This window comes from Stegodyphus dumicola, chromosome X1, assembly GCF_044657685.1.
Source record: "Stegodyphus dumicola isolate Sdum_Otavi_A_Nest chromosome X1, ASM4465768v1".
In the NCBI taxonomy this organism is placed as follows: domain Eukaryota; kingdom Metazoa; phylum Arthropoda; class Arachnida; order Araneae; family Eresidae; genus Stegodyphus; species Stegodyphus dumicola.
In genome coordinates this window covers 22,224,740-22,250,490 of record NC_140780.1, presented here as the reverse complement: position 1 = coordinate 22,250,490, position 25,751 = coordinate 22,224,740, and the positions used below count along the sequence as shown (strand labels likewise).

Below are 25,751 nucleotides of genomic sequence, written 5' to 3'. Positions count from 1 at the left end.
ATAAAATAAAAACATCTGCCCTGAAGATAACGATAGTGTTGACAGATCAACTTCCAGTTCATTGCGCGCCGCGACGTCCCCGCAGCGTGAAATTGATAAACAGATTTCGGAACGGTTAGATAAACAAAGGATATGCTTTTATCCATTTTTTGTAGCAATTCGTTTTTGTTTGATGGACATTGAAACATACTTTCGTTTTCTAGATCCTTTGGGAACTCCAGCATCGGAAATTCTATTTGACATAATCGAAAGTTCAAGCTTACTTTTAGAAAATTGCTCTTACAGTCTGCAAAAAATAATAAGCCGGATCCAATTCGAAGATTAAGGAACAACACAATTATCAACATTAACTGAAATAGATAATTAGATAATTTTAGCTTATACCGTTCCTTATACATTAAACGCGCACGCGAAAACGTATTCTGCACTTGCGCAGACGCATATGTGCAGTCGTAAATGTCTTGCGCGCACGAGTAAAACGCCTATGCGCATGCGTCAATGCGGCGCATGCGCAGAAAGATTTTAGCTTTGAGGTCCGGATTATAGATCATTCCGGATTACGGGTGTCCGAATTAACGACTTTTGACTGTATTTTACATTTAATGCTGTTCTAGAAAATAGGTAAAACCGCTTTTATCGTTTAGTTCCTTTTTATACTTATAATAAGATATTATTTTGACCCTTTTTTGGAGTGCATAAAACCCTTAAGAACTGTTCAAAGTGCTTCTATTATGTAGGCAATTTTGTCTGATTTATCAGGAGATAAATAAGAGACAATTGCATGCATAATAGTTTTTGTGATTTTCATTCATTCAATGATTGATTTCAATGATTTCATTCAATGATTTTCATTCATTGTAAATTAAATAAAACCAATTTATCTTTAGATGCTCTTTTAGGATGACATTTGCCAAAAAGTATTTAAATATCATTAAAGCTCACGTTGAATCAAAACATCAGTTACTTTGCACAAAATTTCGACCAGTTTTATTTGCTGAAATTCTTATACTCCTCAAGAGATAAAGGGAATTCAGATAAGTTAATAAAAAAATTATCTTTAAAAAAGGAATGTTATTTTTTCTGTAATAAAGTGTATGTCAACTTACTATTAAATGTATGAGAATTAGGAATGGATTACGGAAAAGGACACAAACGCTATCTGCTTAAGGGGATGGATGCTTTTGTGTAAACCTTTTTAAGAGAAAATTGCTCGCATTTACGTTCCTGATGGAAAACTTCATGTAATCAGCCCGTTCTCCGTGTTTAATTGGATTAGTTTTGTTCGCTTACTGAATTACATCAAAGCACACAACAATTACCTGTATCAAGGGAGGGATGCCTTTGTAGAGGACTTTCTAAGGGAAGCTGGCTTGTATTAAGTTACAGAAAAACCATGAACCCAACCCATTAGCCGGGATTCAAACCCGAGCGAGCTACAAGTGTTAAGCCACCTTTACTGCTCTACTGAAGTTCCCGTAAAAAAATTTATAAATAAAAAGTATTGAAATAACTGGTTTAATTTACTGACCTATATTTCTCAATTGACATAAATTAGGCATATGAGGGGATTATTTGTGAGTAAATAAACTGTATTGCTCTTTTCTCCACTATTTCATGTTACGGTGGAATTATTGCATTTCAAAGTTATTTCTCATGAATGAATTTTGCTCTGTTCATGATTATTTATTTTTTCAAAGAGAAAATTTCACACTTTAAATAAAAAATACACGAGGAGAGTTTATGCAAAATTTGGCGTAAACAATTTTCTTAATTTTGCTTTGAAAATATTTCAGGGTAATCGTTTTCATTACTGGAAGAAATATGAAAAACAGATTTACTACATTGTGAGTGTCAACACCCAGTATGACCTTATTCTTTTGAAAACATGAACTTTTATTCTTTCTAAAATAAATTAGAAAATATACAGTCAAAAGTCGTTAATCCGGACTCGTCGGGACTTCGGCGATTCCGGATTATCGATTTTTCCGGATTATAGATCATCAGTTTAAATCTGGTAAGATGGCATGCTGAAATTATAAAATTAAAAATATCAAAACGTAATTTATGAAATAAAGAGCAATTCTGATCTAAAGGGTATCAAAATTTACAAAAAGAAAAAGCTAAATATTTCTTTGTTTACTTTATTAAACATTTCTTTCAATGTAAGTTGTTTAATTTGCTCCGTTTCATGTGATAATACTTTCTCTTTAAATCTATTAAACAGACATAATTTCTTGTTTAGTTACAAAGTTCCGCTGTTCAAGTCCTATAATTGCTGTGTCGAGAGTACCGACTAATTTGTCAATGGAAATTTTTTCGTTTTCAATAACCTCTGAGTCGCTTTCTTCACTATCGGAAGCGAGTTATAATGACAAGGAACTTGATTTAAATCATATCAAAGACAGAATACATCGAGATGAAATACTACATTTAGTAAAGAATTATAAGCCAAATAAAATAAAAACATCTGCTCTGAAGATAAGGATAGTGCTGACAGATCAACTTCCAATTCATTGCGCGCCGTGTCGTTTCTGTCCCCCCGCAGAGCAGCGTGAAATTGATAAACATATTTCGAAATGATTAGATAATCAAAGGATATATGCCTTTATCCATTTTTTTGCAGCAATTCCACTTTCTGTTTAATGGATTTCGAAAAATACTTTCGCTTTGTAGATCATTTACGTATTAGTAAATGTATATCGGAAATTCTATTTGACATAATCTGAAGGTCAAGCTTACTTTTATAAAATTGCTCTAACAGTCTGCAAAAAATAATAAGCCGGATCCAATTCGAAGATTAAGGAACAATGCAATCTGCAACATTAACTGAAATAAATAATTAGATAGTTTTAGCTTATACCGTCCGTTATACATTAAATGCGCATGTGTAAACGTATTATGCGCATGCTCACATGTATATTCGCAGCCCTAAAGGTCTTACGCGCACGCACAAATGCCTATGCGCATGCGTGGAAGACACGCATGCGCAGAAAGTTTTTAGCTTTGAGGTCCGGATTATAGATCATTCCGGATTATGGGTGTCCGAATTAACGACTTTTGACTGTATTATGTGCAAATAGAATATTCGTTGAAAATGAAATAGGCTTCAACCTTTGGGTATAGCGATGGCTTTAGACGAAATTTCTGCCTATGAAAGGAAATTGATGTGTAATTCTTCATAACCATTTAAAACTGTTCTGAAAAATGCTTTTGATGATTGCATGTATAGGTCACGGATTTTTTTCCTCTGCTAACATAAACAAAAGTCAATTTTACAAAGAAAAATTCTCATTAAAGACTCCTTTGCCTGATAGCCCAATCTAATATTTGTTAAAATTAAATGATGAAATGCAACCAATGTATCTCTGATTTTCTTTTTTATATTATAATAATAAAATTTTCGAAAAAAGCAGATTTAAAGCTCTGTTATTGTTACGTAAAGCTTTATTATTTTTATAAGTTCATCTCAAAATCTAATTGTATTGAATCTCATTCTAATCATCTAAAAGTAATAAATATTATTAATAAATTTGTTATTATTATTTCATTAAATTAGTCATTACCAAGATTTTGTTAATGAAAATATGTTACTAAAAATCACATTTCAACCTGCAGACTTACAAAGCTAGTTCGTATTTATTATATTTTGTAAAATTTTGTTTTTGTTTTCTAATTTTTAATACGAAAATATGTGAATATAAATGAAGTGTGAAAACAAAGTTGTAAGATTCGTAAATTATTGCCGAGATTGATCAGAAATAGTAAATGAAATATAAACATTTTGTTCTAAATAAATAGTGCACTATTTATTAGAAATTCATTTAAATGAAAGCAAAATAATCATAGAAAAAATCACAAATTTAGCAACCCATGTATACTATGGAACAGCGTCCAACAAATATGTAAATTTTACTGCATCCATGGAGGGGACTAACGACTTTTCTCATTAGGAAAATGTCAAAGAGTTGGCAAAAGTGTTTCGGATTGCACCGGTCTGAAGGCTATAATATGAGAATTTCAACCAGGTTTTAGAAGTTTAATAATTTTTGCAATTGGTCTCTGCGAAGGTTCTAACAATTCTTCCAATTTACTATTTTTAATGACCTCAGAATAACCGTAAACATTCGGATCAGTGTCTGAGGGCAAATCTATTTCCGTATCAATTTGGTCATAACCATTCCCGCTACCCGACAAATAATTGATTGCCTCAGGTCTCTGGTAGTATGGTTTCAACATATTGATATCATAAATTTGGGATTTCTTTTAGCGGTAAGGCTACAATGTAGTTTGTTTCTGACATTTTACTTTCAATTTTCCCCGGCCCCGTTCAATGCACCGAAAGTTTGTTTGCTTTGGAAGTAGCCAACATTAAGACTAGATCACCTTCTTTAAACTCTCTTTTTATGGAATTTTTATTGTACCATTTTTTTTCTTTTGAGTTTCTGGTGTTGCATTTTCTCAACTGCAAACTCTTAGCATTTCTTCAGGCGATTTACAAGTTTTAAAATGTACTTGGTCACTGGTTGTTCTTCCTCTTGGTTATCTGTCCAATGTTCATATAACAATGTCTCTGGAGTATGCAAACTTTTCCCATGGACTAATTCCACTGGAGTGAACCCTGTGCTTTCATGTGTAACTGTTCTTAAGGCCAGAAGGGCTGAGGGTAAAACTTGCTCCCAATCAGAACCAGCCTCTAAACATAAAACTCGCAGTATTATTTTTATGGTACAATGAAATCTTTCTACCGGATTAGACTGGGGGGTGGTGAATCAAACTATGGCTATTCCAAAACGTTCAAAAAATTCAGTTGTTAAGTTGCTCATAAAAGAATGAATAATGAACATAGTCTACCAACACATTTATGGAGACAGGTGCAACTCATGTCAAACTATTTCACGCATTGGTTTCATATATTGCAGACCACAGTTGGAGAGCAAAAGAGATGGTGGTCTAGTTTTAGCATGACACAGGTGAGCATGAAAAGAACAAGGTTGCATTAATTGGTTTAGATTAAGAATGGTATAATTAGTTAATTTTTCTATAAGATAGGCATAATATTGCTTGATAAGTTTTGTTATTTTTATTCAGGGTTCGTAGTGGTCCTTATAAGTGCTTATAAGTCCTTATATTTGAAAATAAAATATAAGGGCCCTTATAGGTGCTTACTGTTTCTTTAAAGCCCTTATTTTTTTGTTTTTAGTGCTTATATTTTGCTTTTAGTGCTTTTTGTTTAATGAACGCACTATTTTTCCTCGTACCAAAGCCGAAACTAAATAAATAACTTTTCTTCCTAATATGAAATGTCAGATGGTGAATCATACTCCCGGAAATAGCTTTTCTCCCTTTCTCTGCATTAACATAACCTTTGGTGTGCACAAAGAGTACAGACAGGTGCCCGTCGTTCTATCGGTCAAAGAATTGCGAAGGCAGTAGAAAATTCTGGTACATTCGGCATTCTTTTCCTCCCACCCAAATACTACACACGTCTGAATTTCTATCAAGATCTTAATAATTTGCATTCTCGTTCCGCTTGGTCAGTTCATATTCGTGTTTATTATGATCATTATGCTTATATTATGAGCATATGTATGAATGTTTATAATAACATAGTTGCAGTAACTGCTGAAGTATAGTAAACTTCCAAAAATGGTTGTGTTTTAACACAGATTAGCTTTCTAAGGAATAATATTCGGAATGGCTTAAATAAAGGGAAAGTAATCGAATAGTCAAAAGAATTTCATTTTTTTGGCCAATACATTATACAGTACGGAGATTGGGAGGTTCTCCCCTTTCTTTGCAAAATCTCGAATATTGAAACTGTTACAGTTCGCTGCAAAACAAGCAACGGACTTTTTTTTTTTTTTTTTTTTGGTCACTTTCCAATCTGGATTGAATAGGACTAAAAGTTCTGCGGTCTACGAAGCAAAGAATGATTCTATTCCGGAAATTTAACGCCGTCTGTTGAAAATTAGAATGAAAAACACCCCAGTTATTTAGTTCTTTATTCTCCCAATTGCGTAATATCACGTAGGGAAAAATTACGGCACACGTATTGCGCAATAACGTTTGCAATATTATGCAGAGATAATTAATTTTGATGTTCTGTCCGAGATTTGTTTATGAATACTTAAAAGAGTTTTACTGTGCTTGCTAAGCAGAATATTTTTCAGTTCCATTGGTTTATTTTTGTATGATGCACATATCGAAATGTCAAAAGCACTTATTTAGCGGAAAAATCTAAAGAGCGGCTACAGTCTACTCCGATACAATATAGAAGTACTACTACAGAATATTTTTCAGTTCCATTGGTTTATTTTTGTATGATGCACATATCGAAATGTCAAAAGCACTTATTTAGCGAAAAAATCTAAAGAGCGGCTACAGTCTACTCCCCCTCCGCTCTTCTTTTTCAAGTTACGCTCCACTGTCCGAATATTCACCAATTTCCAAGTATGCGGGTTAGTTAAGCATTTACTGTTAAAGGATGACTGCATGAAGCAAATTTCTGTCTTCTGATTTCAGAAATGTTCCTCTTTTTTACCTAAATTACTTTGCTTGCAATATCTGTTAAGGGAAAACTGATATACAATGAAAATTTAGAAAATGTTCAGAATTTAGATTTAAATTTTTTAAATATCAATATGAGTGGAAAAGTAAATTTTATTTATTATTAGGGTCCAAGCAAATACCTTATTTTATTTTCACTAGTTTGAACTGAAATTTCATCATTAAATTTTGTAATATAGTTTACTTCTGCATAGTTTTTTTTCTCTCATTGTAAACTAGTTCTGTAAATTGAACTGTTATTTAAAACCTTAAAAAAAAAAAAAAGTAATTATTTTCCATGGTTGAGGTAATGCTTATTCTCTCTTAATAAATACTGCATTTCTCATATTTTAAATTACAAGTCTAATTTTTAAGGTTATGCAGTTGTGTATAATGTAATTAGAGAGGTGCTTATTTTTTTCCTTAAAATGTGCTTGAAAAGTGCTTATAGGTGCTTATTTTTTTAACTAAAATGTGGCTATGAACCCTGTTATTGATTCGATAAAAGTTTATTTTCCCTTTCACTGTTACATACATACATACATTATTAGCATTATATAGGAATCATACAATGGATTGATTTTGAAATGACACACGTCAAAAAGATTTGTGAGCATTTTAGTATTTATAGAATAGGAAAATGAAATAGCCAAATTAAAAAGATAACTTTAGTGGCTATTAAAATATCAAACTATAATGAATTAACTATTATCAAAGAAATAAAAATAGGTAATTAACAGTTAGAAGTTCAAGAAATTGTAAAAAAATTGCATTTATGGATAAAATATATGTGAAAAAAACATTTATTGGCCCAAATTTAAGTGTATATATCAGGCATGGCCAAACTCCAACTTTCTGACACCGTAACTGCGGCTCGTGATCTTGTCGCTCATTAAAAGCGACTTTCTGTCAACAAATAGTAGCTTAATTCTCGACGTACAATTGCATTTGGAAATAGAAAGCATGTAGTGATGCATTTCTTCACTAATTACAAATTTGATTTCTTAAATTTTACTATGCATGTATCAGTTTAATAGATTCCAAAATGTCTTCAGCAAATTTATAGTCAGAATAACAAACAGATTTGTAAATAGCTCCATTTCTGCCAACTGCTATCACAGCCATGCATTTTTAGAGCAGATAATGGCCATCGGGATAGCATAAAAATATTATACGAGGGCAATTTAAAAGTAACGCTGTAAATTTGTTTTTCTCAGGTTAGTTTTATTTCAGGCCGTTCCTGCGTACATTAGTTCTGTGCAAACCTCTCAATGACAGTCTTGAACCGTTGTCTTGGAAGATTTGCTATTTCTTCCAGGATACTAATTTTATTGTCTTTGAATAGCTTGGTAAATATTGAAAAAAAAAAACTTCTTTATAGGGAGGACATGTGATGGTTGTTTTAATTTGGGGAAAAATTTGAAATCTGAAGATTTTATAGCTAGTACTTTTACAGATGTCTTTCGAAGTTAATTCCTAATCCTTAAGCATTTTAGGTCGTTTTTTATGTTACGTTTTTGCAACCACTTATACTAAATGTTGCAGTGACACTTTTTTAACATTAAACATATTTTTTCCCATTTGACGTCTTTCACAATGATGCCTTGATAATCTTAAGGAAAGATCAACATTTATGTAATAACATTTATGTTGATCATGTTGAAATTTTGGGAGTTGAAGAGAGAATGAACTCCACCGGATTAACAATGATTTCAGTCCTGGTCAAAATTTTTAATTCAGGTTTTATAAGTCACAGAAAAATTTTCATCTTTATTATCAAATTTTCGTTTCAATAATCTTGTATCAAGAAATGAGTCAACAACTGCACATAAACTGTTTTTTTTTCTAATACACAGCTTCATTCAAGATACTCATGGTAGTAAAAGTGCTTTAATTTGTGACTTTTTGCTTGCATGTTGCTTGACGAACTTATCCTTGTTTCTAGCCCTTCACAAATATTGCAATAGATTGGAGCCGGTGCTAGGCTTTCTGCCACCCGGTGCTTCTAAAACTTTTCACTTTTCAATTCTCCAGTCCAGTGTAGCTGAACTGGTTGTCTGGGTTCTAGTTCCTGCACTATAATTCTTACATCAGTTGATATTTTTGATCTCCTTAAACTTTGACTATCTTGTATGTTTGTCATGTCCTTCACTTAAATTTAGAAGCCCGAAGGAATGTTATACTTCTGTCTTCTCCCTGATCACTAAAATCTCACATAAGTACTGTGAAATTCTGCTGGATTTTAGCCCCATAAATGTTTCATTTTGAACTATGATCTTTCATTTTCTGAAGTATCCCTGTATGCATACAGATTCCATTTCAAATAATTTTCACTTTAAACTGCCATTTCTAGAGAACTTAAGTAGACACCTTTACTTTTGCCTCAGATCTTTAGTTTCAAATGACACAGATTTATGCAACCTTCTTCATCTGTAAGAGACCTCTATGCAACATCTTTTGCCTTTAAGAGACTTTTGCCGTAGATTTTTTGTTTCAATAACACAAATTTTTGCAACCTCTTTCACCTTTTTTCTATATGAAATGCGAAGAGCATTTATCAAAACTGAATAAAGATTTGATGGCACTGTCATCAAATCTGGAACCCACATCTAGCTAGCTGATCCACCACCAAATAGGCTTGCACTAAAAAAAATAGAAAAAATTAGTATGAAAATGAAAAGACAGTGCATATTTTCTATACAAATGTCAGAACTTCATTCTTAAGCTGTTATATGTAGAATAAGCGTACTGCTAGATACTTAATTATCAAACTTTAACATAAGTAAACTCTTGATCTTGAATCTTGAAGCTCACTTTCTTGACATAATTTGACAAACATATACAGTAATTCAAAATAGCGATATATAAAATGAAATCATATTTGTGATCTCTATAATAAATTTATTTTACAGATTGTTAGAACACTTTGCATTTCACTATCTTGTCAGTAGATGGCTGCACCAGTCCAATACATTGGATTTGAACTTAGCATTTCAGTGGCCTGGTGATAGCCCAGACATTGGTAAAAAAATCAATTTAAATTATGAAAGAAAAGTGTAATAATTATTTGTCATTGCTAATAACTTTAATAATGTGCATTTAATTTTTTAAAATTAAGTGTGTGAATTTTCAGAACATTTTTGTTTTGCTGTGTTATTGTTTTTAAATTTTCATATGTAACTGTAACATTGACTAAAGAGTTGTTGACCATGTGTTTTTTCGTTCACCACGTGTGTTGGTGTTGGATGTGCTGAAGGTGGACGTCTGTAATTTTTTTCTGTATAAGTTTTTAGTGCTGTTCATGATTATGAATAAAAGTTTGCAATGAGTTGAACTAATATCTGGTGACCCGTGTTTTATTAGGAATGCTAATGTTTTAGTTTGACTTAAAATTGCAAACATGCCATTGGACAGTGAATCTGCATCAACTTCAAAACTTGAAGCTAGTAAAGTGAGTGTTAAGATACCGCCATTTTGGGTAGAGAAACCTGAAATGTGGTTTTTCACCGTAGAGGCACAGTTTAAAATCAGTGGAATTACTTCCGAAGACACAAGATTTAATTACCTGGTTGCACAACTTGAACCCAAATTTATAGAAAACATTTGGGACATCATTCGAGACGACACGCCAAACAAATATTCAGCCGCTAAAGAAAGACTTCTGAGCACTTTTAAAGAAAGTGAAAACAAATGCATCAAGCGATTTCTAACTGGACTAGAATTGGGAGACCTAAAGCCCAGCCAACTACTCCAAAAAATGCGTGCCCTTGGAGATGCTGATGATGTGTCTGAAAAAATTCTGAGAACCTTATGGATGGAGAAACTGCCAGACCAAGTAAAAAACATTTTAATTGTTAGTGATGAAGGTACTGATAAGTTGGCCACAATGGCCGATAAAATTCTTGAGATGAATCCCCGGATAGAGCTTGCAAGTGTGGTCCAAGAAGCTGGCCCATATGATATGTTGCTAAAAAAAATTTCTTCACTTGAGCAACAAATTGTGACTCTGAGTGTTCAACACACAAGAGACAGACGACGAAGTCAAAGCCATCAAAGAAATAGGAGCCGCAGCAGATCCCGCAAGCGTTTTGACCCAGATGGAAAATACTGTTTTTTCCATTTCAAATTTGGAAAAAAATGCTACCCTGATAAATGCAAACCTCCCTGCAGTTGGAAGCAGCCGGAAAACTGCAACTAGCAGTAGAATCAGCAGCAAGCCCTGCTGCTACTGGAAACATTAATTGCCGCAAATTTCGCCTTTTTATCAAAGACAGAAAAACAGGAAGCAAATTTCTTATTGACAGTGGAGCAGATATCAGCTTGATTCCAGCTGATACGAAATCTAAAAGTACCTGCACTTCATACAAGCTATACGCAGCTAACGGAACTGAAATCCCAACGTTTGGAAGTATGGTGTTGACCGTGGACCTCGGACTACGTCGCCCATTCCAATGGCCATTTGTTGTAGCAAAAGTAAACAGAGGCATTTTAGGTGCCGATTTTCTGAATCAGTTTCACTTACTGCTTGACATTCGCCAGAGAAAATTAATTGATGGTGTGACAAATATGTTTGTACATAGTGATGTAATGTCAGTAACTGAAAATACTGCGATTAGCACAGTGAGCAATTCTGTAAAATTCTCTGAGCTGTTGCGAAAGTACCCTGGTATTACGAAGCCCAATTTATTGAACACCAAAGTGAAACATAAGGTCCAGCACTATATTGCTACAAAAGGACAGCCAGTTTACTCTCGTGCTCGGCAGCTTGATGCTAAGACACTGAATTTGGCAAAACAAGAGTTTCAGTTCATGTTAGACAATGGTATAATCAGGCCATCTAAATCACAGTGGGCTAGTCCTCTGCATCTGGTTACAAAGAAAGATGGAACTTTAAGACCCTGTGGTGATTATAGACGTCTGAATGAGCAGACTATTCCGGACAGATACCCGATTCCTAGGATTGAGGATTTTCATTTAATCTTGAGTGGGAAAACAATTTTCTCAAAATTAGACCTATTCAAAGCATACTATCAAATACCCATAGCTGAGGAGGATAAACCAAAAACAGCCATTATTACTCCATTTGGACTGTACGAGTTTAACGTTATGAGTTTTGGTCTCCGAAATGCTCCCTCAACCTTTCAAAGATTTGTACACGAGGTGTTTCGAGGGCTTGATTTCTGTTTTCCTTATCTTGATGATGTTTTAATCACCTCGTCATCTGAGGATGAGCATAAAAAACATCTGAGCTTAATTTTCGAAAGGCTTGATAAATATGGCCTATGCTTAAATGTGTCAAAGTCCGTATTTGGAGTTAAAGAAATTGAATTTTTGGGGTATCTCATTACGCCTTCTGGTTCGCAACCTCTGCCAAACAAAGTTAAAGCTATTCTTGATTATGAACTGCCATCCACTCTTCATGGCTTAAGAACGTTTTTAGGCATGGTAAATTTTTATAGGAGGTACTTGAAAGATGCAGCGCAGACCCAGGCCATGCTACATGAAATGCTTAAGGGAGCAAAGAAAAAAGATAAAAGTAAAGTACCTTGGACTGAAGAAAGCATAAAGCAATTTGAGAAGTGCAAAACTGACTTGGCTAATACTGCCCTGTTAAGTTATCCAAAGTCTGAATGTCCATTATCTCTGTGCACTGATGCCTCAGATTGGGCAATTGGTTCAGTTTTGCAACAGTATGAAGATGGTAACTGGAAACCAGTTGCATTTTATTCAAAGAAGCTAAATGAGGCTCAAAGAAAATACAGTACATATGATCGTGAATTGCTTGGAATATATCTCTCTGTGAAGCAATTTAAATACATGCTGGAAGGACGAGATTTTCAAATTTTCACTGATCATAAACCACTGATTTTTGCATTCAAGCAAAAAATGATAAAGCTTCACCTAGGCAACTGCGTCAGTTACAGTACATCTCCCAGTTTACTACAAATATACAGCACATTAGTGGAAAGAACAATATTGTAGCAGATAATCTCTCCAGAATTGAAGAGATATCTGTAATTGATTATGAAGAAATTGCAAAGGCACAACAGAATGACCCTGAGTTGAAAGAATTAATTGCAAGTAACACCTCATTAATTTTCAAGGAATATGTACTACAATCTAAAAATGTCCTATGGTGTGATACTTCAGCTAGCAATATTCGCCCATATGTACCTCAAAGTTTTCGCAAGAAAATTTTTGATCATATCCATAGTTTTGCACATCCTGGTGTCAGATCCACTGTAAAACAGTTAACTGCCAGATTTGTATGGCCCAGGATGAAGAAACAAGCAAGTGATTGGGCTAGAGCTTGTCTGCAGTGCCAGAAAGTTAAAGTAACAAGACACACCAAATTGACCTTTGGTACATATCAAGAACCTGATGCCAGATTTAGCATCATCCATATTGATTTGATTGGGCCTTTGCCACCATCTAATGGTAAAATTTACTGTCTAACATGCATTGATAGATTTTCCTGTTGGATGGAGGTAGTTCCATTAGAAGAGATCACTGCAGAACTGGTGAGTAAAGCTTTTTATGACCATTGGGTGAGCAGATTTGGAGTGCCACAGTGTATTGTAACTGACCAAGGTCGCCAGTTTACCTCCCAAATGTTTAAAAATCTTGCTGCTATTTGTGGTGCTAAACTTCTGCATACAACGCCCTATCATCCCCAATGTAATGGGAAAATAGAGCGCTTTCACAGGACACTAAAGGCTGCAATAAAAGCTCACAATAATGTAAAATGGAGTGATATGCTACCCACTATTTTGTTGGGTTTAAGAGCTGCTATCAGAGATGGTACAAACTATTCTGTTGCTCAAATGGTATATGGTACCAATATCAGGCTTCCTGGTGAATTTTTTGAAAAACCCAATGTCCACGTTGAACCTGACACATTTGTGTACAATCTTCAGCAGCAGATGGCCCTAGTAAAGCTAATGAAGTCTGCAGATACATGTCGGTCTTATCAAAAAGTTTTTGTACATAGAGATTTAAGGACCTGTACTCATGTGTTCGTTCGAGTTGATCGGGTGAAAAAACCACTAGAGCCTGCATATGATGGCCCATTTCCTGTAGCAGAAAGACATGATAAGTATTATTCTGTGCATATTAAAGGAAAAGATGTTAACATCTCTATTGATAGGCTGAAACCTGCTTACCTTATGAATGCAGATAGCATGCCAGAACTACCGAATCAGCTTCTTGATGACGATGTCAATGGTGGATCCTCAAAGGAAATGCATCATAGTAATTTCCCAACAAACACTCGTTGTGGTAGAGAAATAAAACTTCCTGTTAGGTTTCGAACTTAAAACTAAATCACAACTCGTATCTCTTGTTACTGCAAATATTATTATTCATGATCTACTTCCCCAATTAAGGCTAATGTCATATAGTATTTATCTCCTTCACAATAATGTATACTGATTTTATAATTTCTAATATATGTATCTTCTGTAATATACCAGAGTCGTAGTGGTGTAGATATTGAGCAATATATTACTGTTCATGAATATATTCAGATATACTTTCCATATTGTTTTTACTGTTCTAGAAATTTTTGCTTCAAATTCTATATGCATGTATTAGCTGTAAGGGTTGGTATTATTGTGTTTTGGAATACAGTGTGTTTTTGCTTAGGCATAACATCTGCATTACCTCCTTAGAAGCTATCTTATAAAATACAATTATTGTTTCAGTTAGAATATTTCAGTGCTATATAGTGTAGTGCACATATATCTATGTATTATGAGATATGTCTTTTTCACTAATTTGTTAATGTTAGATTGCAGTATTGAAAATTAAGAATTTGAGCTGTATGTAAATAAGTAGTGTTCTAATCATGTTGGTATTAGGCATATATGAGCTTTGGAGCAAATATAATTTCTATCCAGCTGCAGCTTAATGCAGTACTAATACCTGTTTTTCAGAAAACTAATAATTTTCAAAGAATATTAGTTGCTAAGGTGTATATTCAGGACAGTGTTGCATTGAGTCAGTCAGGAGTGAGTAAAATAAGAAAAGTGCATTTGGTGTTTAAAATACCTGCTATGAAATGTGCAAATTTTAGTAATACTGATCAGATTTTTATTGGTGTTAACTATTTTCATGTCACTGAAAGCATATCATTGAATTGTTCAGTTAAGCCCAGATATGGAGTATGTATGTATATATTAACTTTGAGATATAATAATGAAATGTATAATGAATGTATAGAATATTGAATGTGGTATCTACAATTATGTGGTTTTCCAGCATGGAACAAAAGAGATTAGTGATATATCTTGAAGTTCCAGCTACCTTAATTATTATTTGTATTTTAATTTGCTATAACTTTACAATTCAGAACCAGATGCAAGCTTAGAAATTCATTCTTTTATACGTGAAGTGCATTTTGATCATGAGATGTAGTGATCACGTTATTCGATTATTGACCTTACCAATGCAATTTAAGTATCGTAACTTAGTTACTGGTGAGGGAGTAATGTTAGAACACTTTGCATTTCACTATCTTGTCAGTAGATGGCTGCACCAGTCCAATACATTGGATTTGAACTTAGCATTTCAGTGGCCTGGTGATAGCCCAGACATTGGTAAAAAAATCAATTTAAATTATGAAAGAAAAGTGTAATAATTATTTGTCATTGCTAATAACTTTAATAATGTGCATTTAATTTTTTAAAATTAAGTGTGTGAATTTTCAGAACATTTTTGTTTTGCTGTGTTATTATTTTTAAATTTTCATATGTAACTGTAACATTGACTAAAGAGTTGTTGACCATGTGTTTTTTCGTTCACCACGTGTGTTGGTGTTGGATGTGCTGAAGGTGGACGTCTGTAATTTTTTTCTGTATAAGTTTTTAGTGCTGTTCATGATTATGAATAAAAGTTTGCAATGAGTTGAACTAATAAGATAAAAGTATGAAATGAATAGTTAACTCTTTAACTTTCATTTGGTAATGCTGTAAAACTCATTAGAGGTGATAATATTCAAAATGGAAGCTTTAGTGCAAAAACATTCATTATTAGCTAGAACATGCAAAACCTCCAAAGGTAATAATTTAATAACAGAAGTTGCTTGTGAGAGAAAAAGCACAAATATTCTGACATTTGTTCAAGTCAACAACCAAGAAGAGTCAATAATGGAATGGCGGAAAATATTCGTGTGATTTAGCCTTGATTCCTCAGCAAGACCATGCTAACAGACAAGGAAACAAATTATGGCATGTGTTGCATAAGATACATTTCATAGTTTAAGTGTTACAAATCTGAGAAAACATGGGTTTTAAAAACTGCGGAAAATTCAAATGGGGGAAGTTTAGCATAGATCTGCAAGTGTATGATTTTGTGGGCAGACTCATTATCAATGATGAAGCCGTGTTTCATAAGTATAACTTGATATTTGGTTCATGGAAACTCGCTAATTACATAAGAAACATATATGTAATTCTCTGCAGATAAATATTTTCTATGCCTCAATAAAAAGTGATGTGTTAGAGCCTTTTTCTTCGCACAACCTTGTAATTTATTTGTTGGGAATGCCTGAAAGGGAAGATTTCTTATGCATACTTCTCAACAAGATTTAATAGCAAGTAAAGCAGTAGTCAGGCTATTCTGTTGGCTCAAATTATCGAGCTATGTTATTGCTTGTAGGGAGTTTTGTGTTTATTAACAGGTTACCTAATTATTTTGCCTCTATTTTAATTTCTAGTTTTGTCGGTTCCCCTCAGTATCCGCATTAGTTTATGTATTAAGCACAGAGTTCTTAACAGAAATCGTTTGGGATCTATAGCTTACATCTCACTATTACTTCTCTTAGCAGCTGTGTTTCTTTTTTCATCGCTAAGCCATAAAAGTCAGTGAAAGTCTGAGGGCCTGAATCAAAGCTTGTAGGCTCACGTTGTCTTGTAAATTAATATCTTAACTTTATTTGAGCTTTAGTGTCTGATATACAAGCTATATAACCATTAGTCTGACAATTAGAATAGAAGCTTTATTTTAAACTACTGAATTGGCGAAATTTTTTCAGAACTTTAAGATGAAACGATAAGCCATTTGACTGGGTCCAGCAGTTAAAAGTTAGAATAAGATGGATCTGTACACTTCTGTGGCAAGAACTCAGGATTTAAACAATCATGTAGATGTCTGCCATGCTACAAAGATCCTTTACATTGAACATTTATGTATGTCCATAGAAATTTGGAGTCCTGAACTCCATTTTACATCTGTATTTGTGAAATAAATTCATTGCAGTAGTCATCTGTACTGTTAATTTTGATTTGGCTGCATTTGGAAACCAGCTGAAAATTCAACAGCCATTGCTGAAGAGTTTGACTGGTATACAGATGGAATATGTGACCGAAGAAACATTTATAAATCACGACAAAAATTGCTAGATTTATGAGTGGTACGTTATCTATGTCCAAAATTATCGAGACAGTTCCAGAGATAATTTCGAAAATTCTCAATGATGCACATCATACCGATTACGTAAAAATTATGCCAAATTTCATTGCAATTATACTGCAGTGCAGCACTTAGGGCTGTCATGAATAAAAAATGGGTTGAATCTTTGAAAACCATACCTTTTCGATTCTAATGAATTAGTTCAATTATTTAAAGTTAGATGTGATCTCAGTCTATTATCCCTCACGTTAATTGTGTTGGAAAATAAAGTTATTAATTTTCATACAAAAGCCTAAGAAAATTAATAGCTTATTCTAAAGTAGTTTTTAACAGTTTATCAGCTTCATGCATTGTCCTTTATCACTTATTTTATGCTTTCTAAAACAATATGTAGAAATTAAAATTTAAGAAAAACTATTCAATTTGTTTTCTAAAATGAGTGATTTATTCATTCAAAGGGAAAACCTTTTACAATATGTATTTCTAAGGACCAATACATATTTTATTTTCCTCTGTTCACTTCTAATAAAAACATACAACAGTTATGAAAGCAGAGGAATAAAAAAGTCTAAAATAAAATGCTTGTTTTTTACATAAAAGAAGAATGCTCAAATACATCATACAGTAGTCTCAAATTTATAATTTGTTGTTTCTGAACACAAAATAGGAGAAAAAAAGTTCTGCTTTTTTCTGCAGGCACAATAATTGCATAAAAATGCAAAGTTTTAATTTACTTCAAATATTCATTATTTTTTTAGTTTGTGGAACTTGGAAAAATCCAGGTGCGGCTCTCGAATTTTTCTGAAATCTGCTGTGTGGCTCCTATCATACTGAAGTTTGGCCACCCTTGGTGTGTATATATATAGAGAGAGAGAGAGTGAGAGAGAATTATAAAAAATATCACCCCTTTAATGTTGGCTTTCACACAGGCGAGTATGAATTCATATGTATTACACATCTTGAAATTTCTAGATACAAGTTAATATTTGAAGTTGATATGCCATATATTGAAACAAGATGCAATACAAAACCCCCCCATTAGTCCTGGCAATAATATCTAGTTACTTTCTAAAGTCAGTGTTGCTATTATCAGAATTATTTTCGAATGACATAAAAGTATAACAATGTAAACCACATAAAACTTGATAGGTCAGTTTTTAATTTTTCATCAGTTAACCTTTTGACGCGCGTGATATTATTTTTTTAATTTTTTTAACTAAAAACTCTAGCTATTGAATATTATGATTATAGAGACAAATAATATACGAATTTAAAAAAAATCTACTCTTGCCCATTGTTCTGTGGGTGGTGGTCGCACTGTGAAACCACCACGCGTCTAGAACATTAAAACTTACCTAGGTAGTAGGAAAAAAAAACTTGCCTTTCTCCGTGCGCGTTTCGAATAAATGACGAAATTTACGAATTGTAAAAAAATTTATGCAAGAATTGCATTATATATAATTTTTTTACATTATTTTAAAAAGTAAATCGTCAGAAAAAATTAAAAAATAGACATTTATGTAATTTTTCTATAGCAGTGAAAATATAAGTATCTACATGATAAGGACGTTTGGCTAAATGGATAAAAAACTCAGTAAAATAAAGATAAAAATAAGACTTAGTTTTTTTTTTTAAATATCAAAGAACAATTTTTTGTGACAATGTTCAAAGCATGTTTTGTCATTTTGGTACATCCATAGACCCACATTGCCCGTTTTTCGCACATGTGTCTTCTATGAAGGTTTCTTCCTTCTGCTACAAAATGTGCACTGCTTGGATCTAGGTTTCAATGTTATATTTTCAGCATTATTTATTTTCTTTTCAGCTGGCACATGAAATTTGTGTTTTTTTTTATGTTAATGGGAGAGGGGGGCTTGGTCTTTTTGCTTTGCTACGGATCGTTCGTTTCCCATTCATATTTATTTTATTCGTATTTCGTCTCAAAATATTCAGAAAATATTTTTGATTTAAATAAAACTTTACGCGATTTCTGTTTTTAATTATAGCAAAGTATATTTACATTAAATTTAAACCACAGGAAATAATTTATAAAATCTCAATTCTAGCTTGGGGAGCAAGTGGGCTGAGGTGAGAGAAAATTATCTGGAAAAGAAAGACCTTTTTACTGGGCGGGTGCATGTATTGTTTAGTAATAAAATAACTCTGTGGTTTCAAAACCCCTTATCTATATCCGAGTAAAAATAAACATTCCTATCTGAGAAGCAAGCAAACGCCATTGTAAAGAGCAGTGGTTTCAAGGCGCGACCACCGAGCCTCTAGAGCATTGTGCCACAATGCTCTAGTGGCGCAGTGGTCGTGCCCTGAAACCACAAAGCAAATGCCATACATATAGAGAGTTTTCTTTATATATGCAGCTTAATTATTGCTATTTTTTATTATTTATGATAGAAATCATGATGTGCGATGAATAACTTTTTAAATTTAAAGTTGTTTATATTAATAAAAGGAAGTTATTTTGTTTCTTTGAAAATGAATTTTAAAAGGCATCTGATTTTAAGTACTAAGACCTAAAACATATATGATTCTGCAGTCATTTTGTGTTATGTAGATGTAAAAGATCAGTAACCAATTGATTTTCTCTTAAAAATTTCAGAAAGAAGAGGAGAAAAAAAATTCGAAAATTGGTGGTTTCAGGGTGCGACCACCGCGCGTCAAAGGGTTAAAGTGTGATAATTTTCTTCAAAACTTACCTAAATGAAGATTTCACAAAATGTAATACACAGTACCCAAACAAAAGCACCTGTTTCACAAAGACTCAAAGCATCAAAAGTGTGTGTCGTAGGAAAGAAAGTTTTTTCTATGAATCTATAATGCCATCCGTGAATCAAGAAGTAAAATAGAATAAAATACAGTTAAGCGGGAGATACATTCCATCAAAGTAGAGCGTAATGCGAAACAGCGCTAAACGAGACTATCTTAACATGTAAATAATGGGATTAGGGGAAGATGGATAGAAAATTGGTTAGATATTAAATTTAATAATGTTTTTTTTAATAAAAATAAAACCAAACATTTATTTCTTACAAAAATAAAAACAGAATAAACGAATATACTCATAAAAACAAATAAAATTCTCTTTTTGTCAAGAAGGCATTATAATAGATTGGTTTAATAGCATATTGCGTTCAATTTCGTCATCAATCTATATAGACAGTCATTTTTCCATTTCCTCTATAATGTTATTTCTAGAACGGGTAATTCTAGTTGCTGAGCTCGACATAGTAGCAGTAGTCGATGACAGTATTTTTTATTTATTCTTAAGAATTGTCCTTATTGTTGAAGTTGCCAAATTCAATGCAGCACTAATTTGAGATTGACGTTCACCAGAATCTAATCTTCTAATCACTTGCATTTTAGTTTCCAGTGAAATGCTTTTTCTGGTTACTTTCTTTTCTTGTTTTTTATTATACCCATGATAAAAACTAAAGATTGTAATATTTGTCACTGTATTAATCATTATACCGTATATACTCGCATATAAGTCGATACCGCGTATGAGTCGACCCCCCCCCACTTCGACATAAAAAATTTGTAGAAAATAAGAAACCCGCGTATAAGTCGATCCCCCACTTCCGAAATCGATCGAGAAACTTCGAAAATTTTTTTTTAAGTACTACATTTATTCAAAATCATCTGAGAAAAAAAGTAAATATACGATAAAAAATACATTGGTAAATAAACAAAATCAAAATCCTTCAGCGTCTGATTCATGGTCAGATTCGCCAAACATTTCATAGAACTCTTCTGTCGTCATTGGCTCGTCATTATACATATTTTCAGTCTCGAACTGTGTATTGCTACAATCACTACTACAGCCCTTGTCGTCATTTTCACTTTCAAAAACAGTATCATCTTCCATGCCGGCTAGTTCGTTGCTAATACAACATTTTTTAAATGATTTTATAATCATTCAGAGGGTATTTCGCAGGCATTCGCATTTTTCAGGGGCAAAAACATAAAAATTTCCAAAAGTGTCCACAATTTTGGCCACCACTGTAGTTCGTCACATAATTTAAGTCATGAAATTACTTCAAGTAAGTGACTTATTTGATAAGTCGTCCAATTCAAGTGCGGGAAGAAAACAACTGCATTATACAAAGAAATTTTTGAACTTCCGATTCTTTTAATTTTTTATGGCCCCGCGTATAAATCGACTCCCCCACTTTGAAGTCTTTTTTTTTTGGCCAAAATATCTTGACTTATATGCGGGTATATACGGTAGTATTATATAAATTTATACTTACAATAATGTCAACAAATGTTTCAAATGATAAAAATGTGTCCGTACAGCACTACACCAAACAAGAAACACAACTGCACTGTTTCGTATATGTTATTTGGAAACCTAGCGCTGCGTACAATTTCCAGGAATCCTCGGGTTGAAATAAAAGAGCGCTAAACCGAAACAGCGCTAAACGAGGTCTTACTGTATATGTGATAGTTAGAATGTGAGCTTTGAAAATGTGATGGAAAATCAGAAACGAAGGAATGGTTGAGCAAGTGAAAGAGCTAATCAGATCAGAGCAAAGAATGACCATTGATGAGTTTATGAATCCATTCAAGTTATCCTGCCAGATAATTTGAAGATAAATATGTCAGAATGCAGTCATCAGAATGCACACAACGACCTTTCCTCAACCAGAAATCTCATCATGTCAAATCCAAAACAAAAGTGATGCTCATCATGTTTTTCAGTGACGAAGGTGGGGTACACTATGGATTTGTACCAGCTGGATGAACTGTTAATGGCACTTTTTATGTGCAAGTTTTGAAAAGACTGAGGGAGGCAGTCCAAGGAAAATGTCACGCCAAATGGTAGGGAGGATGGTCACTGCATCACAACAATCCTCCCACCCACACATCAGCTGTTATACAGACATGAAAAAGAAAGAGACTCACAGAAAGAGACATTCCAATCCTCCACCCGCCTTCCTATTTACTAGATTTAGCACCATCAGGTTTCTGGCTCTTCTCCGAGATCACAATGGGTCTCAAAGGTAATCGTTTTGACACTGTAGAAGGCATCAAAACCAATGCAACGACTGAGCTTCAGAAGACACCACAACATGAGTTTATCGTTTCCAGCAATGGCAGGAGTGGTGGAGCAAGTGTGCATATTCTAAGGAACCTACTTTGAAGGTGGTTAAGTAAATATGTACCTATATTTCAATAACAGTTACAGCAAATTCCGGGAACTTTTTGACTCACCCTTGTATGTCTGAAATGCATTCCCCCCGAAGTCTTTCATAATTTTAAACATAAGCTTTTGATATTCAGATTGATAGCAAATAAGTTAGCTGTTTTGTTTTATCTTCAAGAGTGTGGAGATTATTGAAAATCAGTTTGGATCTCCAGGAGTATATACAAAATCAGTGTGCAATTCCAAATGATTTCTCTTTGAGAGTCAGAAGAAACACCTGGAGATTTTTCTTTTCCATTTGTAATCTCTGCCCTAAATTCTGAAAGTTTTGCCATTTCTGGACTTCATTGCTGAGTGAGTCACTAAATTCTAAAAAATTCTGCCACACCAGCTCTGTAACCAGCTTTAATCTTATATTATTTCATATTTATTCTCAATGTCCATATTACTAAAGAAATAAAATTGGCAGTTTCTTCTATACATTCTAAATACACGTGGCTTTTTAGAATGAAAGAAATCTTTAATTAAATCCAAAAACTCTTAAAATGAAGAGCAATCTTATTGAGAAAGAAACTGAATACATAAAGAAAATTATTTTTCAAAGATATGTGCGATTATTATTATGTAAATTAACCAGTTGTTTTTAATTTCAGCCTTTATTATAACTTCCCCTGTTTCCTCATCAGAATGCAAATAAATCAGATAGTATTTAAACTGAGGTTTTGGGATCGTAAGCCAGAGTGTGTTTCTGGCCTTCGCTTGCACGTTTCCTTAGTTCCTGCCAGGTCTGATAATTTATAATTACTCAGCTTTGTGTTTTCGCTGCCAACATTTGAATTTGTTATGAAAATAGAGTTTCTGAGCTAGCGTGGATTAAAATTAAACTGTATAGTCTTTGACTACTAGTTCACATTTTTAATTTGAGTTTGACTGTTGCTGTTTATTTACATCATGACCTGTAGTTGATTTTTTATTAGTATAAGAACGTGCATTTATATTCTGAGTTTTTTTTAAATAAAAACAGTTTATTTAAACCTTTATCTGACTTTGTAGTTACTTTCAGACATATCAATAACTTGCATCACATCTGTTAGTTGTTTTGGAATATTTAGTTTCTATCAAATCAAGTAAAACCTCATAGGTATATTGTTGAAGTTTTCAAATTAAAGAAATGAATAAATATTTTGTAGTGTGTTGTTAAGCATAAAAATTTATGTCAAAACATAAATGCTTTGTAGCATACATTAAAAGCTTAAAAGCTTTGGATAATGACTAAGGGTATTCAACGATCTAATTTAATTATTTGTAACTAACTGCTGACCCTTAAAAGTTACCTCTGTATGTTAAAAATTACTTATTGCCTTTCATTATTCCTTACTGTGGTTACAAAATACAGCATAAAAATGTAAAATTTAATGTATAACTTATAAGTTCTGCCCTTCTTAGGAAGCATACAATTAGACCAGAACTTGAAAAGACAACTGGTGAATATTCACTATTTCTTATAACTACCACAGAGACATGGAAAGGGTGTAAAAGACCCTTCATTAATCCAAATAAAGTTTAACAGGCGGCATCAACTTGGTTTTCCAGAAGGCAATAGCTTTGGCCTTAAATAAAAAATAATGGATGAACTGGAACTAAAGAAATTTAGTTATAGCTTAATGGCTTCACAGTATAACTGGTGTGCAAGCTGGCTCTGACCGAAATAGGCGTAAACACGTCTAATGGCAAGAATAACTCAACGTCGCAGAATACTGATTGCTGGAGAATCAAAGTTAGCAACGTCACCTTCAAGCAGGCAAAAAATGCTCCGATTTCACTCTCCTTAATCTTCCTTTAAATACTTCCTTCTTTTTACCTAATTCAAACATTGTGCATGCTGGAAATTTACATTCTGGGAGGGTAATGAAAACAAGACTGATTGGAAAGAAAATTAACATAAAATAACTGGTTAAAAACTTAAATGATACATTATAATTTTATTCTTTACAGCTAGTGAGACTTAAAACAACACACATATACACATACAAAACAAATAATCACCTTCAGTGCTTTAGTGGTTTATTGGAACCTTGAAGTATGTTAACTGGGTTACATCTTCAAGAGCTCTATACAAAACTATGACACTAACAATGTCAGACACACAGAGCATAACTAACTTTCAAAACCTGCCAACCATTCCAGCATGAAGTATTCAGGTCTGTTCTGATCAGCAGGTCTTTCTCTAGGCAAATAGCAGCAGTGGCAACAGTTTCTGTTAGGTCTTCTGTTAAGAATTATGCTGATTTATGATTTTACTTCTCATTTTAACACATGCTGTTTGATATAAAATCTGCCTGCTATTTACAAAACCTCTAGATTGAGCAAATACATGACAAAATAAGACATAAAAGAAAAAAAAAAAAAAAAAAAAAAAAAAAATCATCATAAAGCTAACTATTAGTAAAATGTTAATAAAATGCCACTAATCTTCTTATATCTATTATAAGTGTAAAATATTTAATGATACTTGATAAATTTTACTTAGTTGATTTTATTCTCAAATTAGTTTTATGGTTTTGTTCACTAAACGGAGGGGGGGGGGATTCAAGTGTCTCCCACCACTCTCCCTTTCCACCAATCCACATGAGAGGATGTTTGGCTTGCAGCATATTTAGGGTGCCGCACTATGCATTTATGAACATCTATATCATCTCTGGGATTCGAACCCGGGCCCTTCGGTATTGTAATAGGCTCCCCTAACCACTATACCATCTGGGCGACTCAGTAAATTATTTTTAATAATAATACATCCTACTTACAGATCTGTTTTACTCTTAGAATTTTATTACAAAAGTGAAGTTCAGGCATAAATAATATGTTTAATTTAATTTATTTAGTTCTCATTTGCTGATAGGTCCTTAATTTTTTTCATTAATGGTCCTTAAAATCCTTAACATGCAGAAAAGTGTATGAACCATGGAAGTAAGAAGTAACAGGAGAGGCCCTAACCAATTTTCTCCATACACTGCTTTGAAGGACTGGCGATCCCTTTATAGTGACCAAAACATTCAGTGACTTACCATTTAGATCAATGGGTTTTGACATGATCGGATGTAAATATTTTGTAATAACATCGTAAATATACATAAAAATGTATATATTTTCTTTTTCTACAATACTTCATATTCCTAAGTATGTGAAAAGAACACATTTTTAAACAACATTTCATTCTGAACGGAATTAAATGCTATACTTATCACAGAACAGTTTAATTTGAATGACATATTTTCACAAGTTTTTGTTAATTACATTAGAAAAAATGTTAAGGTATTCAATTAAGGATTACAAAAATTAAGATCAAAGTTTATTGTATTATTAATATTAAAATTATGCATTATTTCTTTTCTATTTTTAGTGCTTCTTCCTAAAATACTTTCTCAAATATGACATGATTTTTTAGCTTCTGAGGCATCTTTTAAATTGAAAAATCTAAATCAATTTATAATTAATGCTCTATTTGGTCCATTTCAAATGAGAGGACCTTTTATTTTAGTAGTGAAATTACATTAAATATCGGTGCTGGTTTCCATGTACTTAACTTTCTCTGAATATTTCTGAAAGGGAATAAAAAAAGGATTTTTTTTCAAAT

The 25,751-nt window shown here is 33.1% G+C and overlaps 1 long non-coding RNA gene across 4 annotated transcripts in view; it reads left to right on the top strand.

Annotated features, from left to right (window-relative positions):
* LOC118179988 (uncharacterized) overlaps positions 1–25,751 on the top strand; it is a 53,787-nt gene that overhangs the window by 12,173 nt on the left and 15,863 nt on the right. For 2 of the 4 annotated variants that reach the window (XR_015038377.1, XR_015038378.1), the window contains one exon: positions 17,715–17,885. The exons of 1 other annotated variant lie outside the window; for it this stretch is intronic. This is a non-coding gene — a long non-coding RNA (uncharacterized LOC118179988). Of the gene's footprint in view, positions 1–15,009; positions 15,144–17,714; positions 17,886–25,751 lie in introns of those variants that run through there. One more of the 4 variants, XR_015038376.1, reaches the window with a different exon arrangement.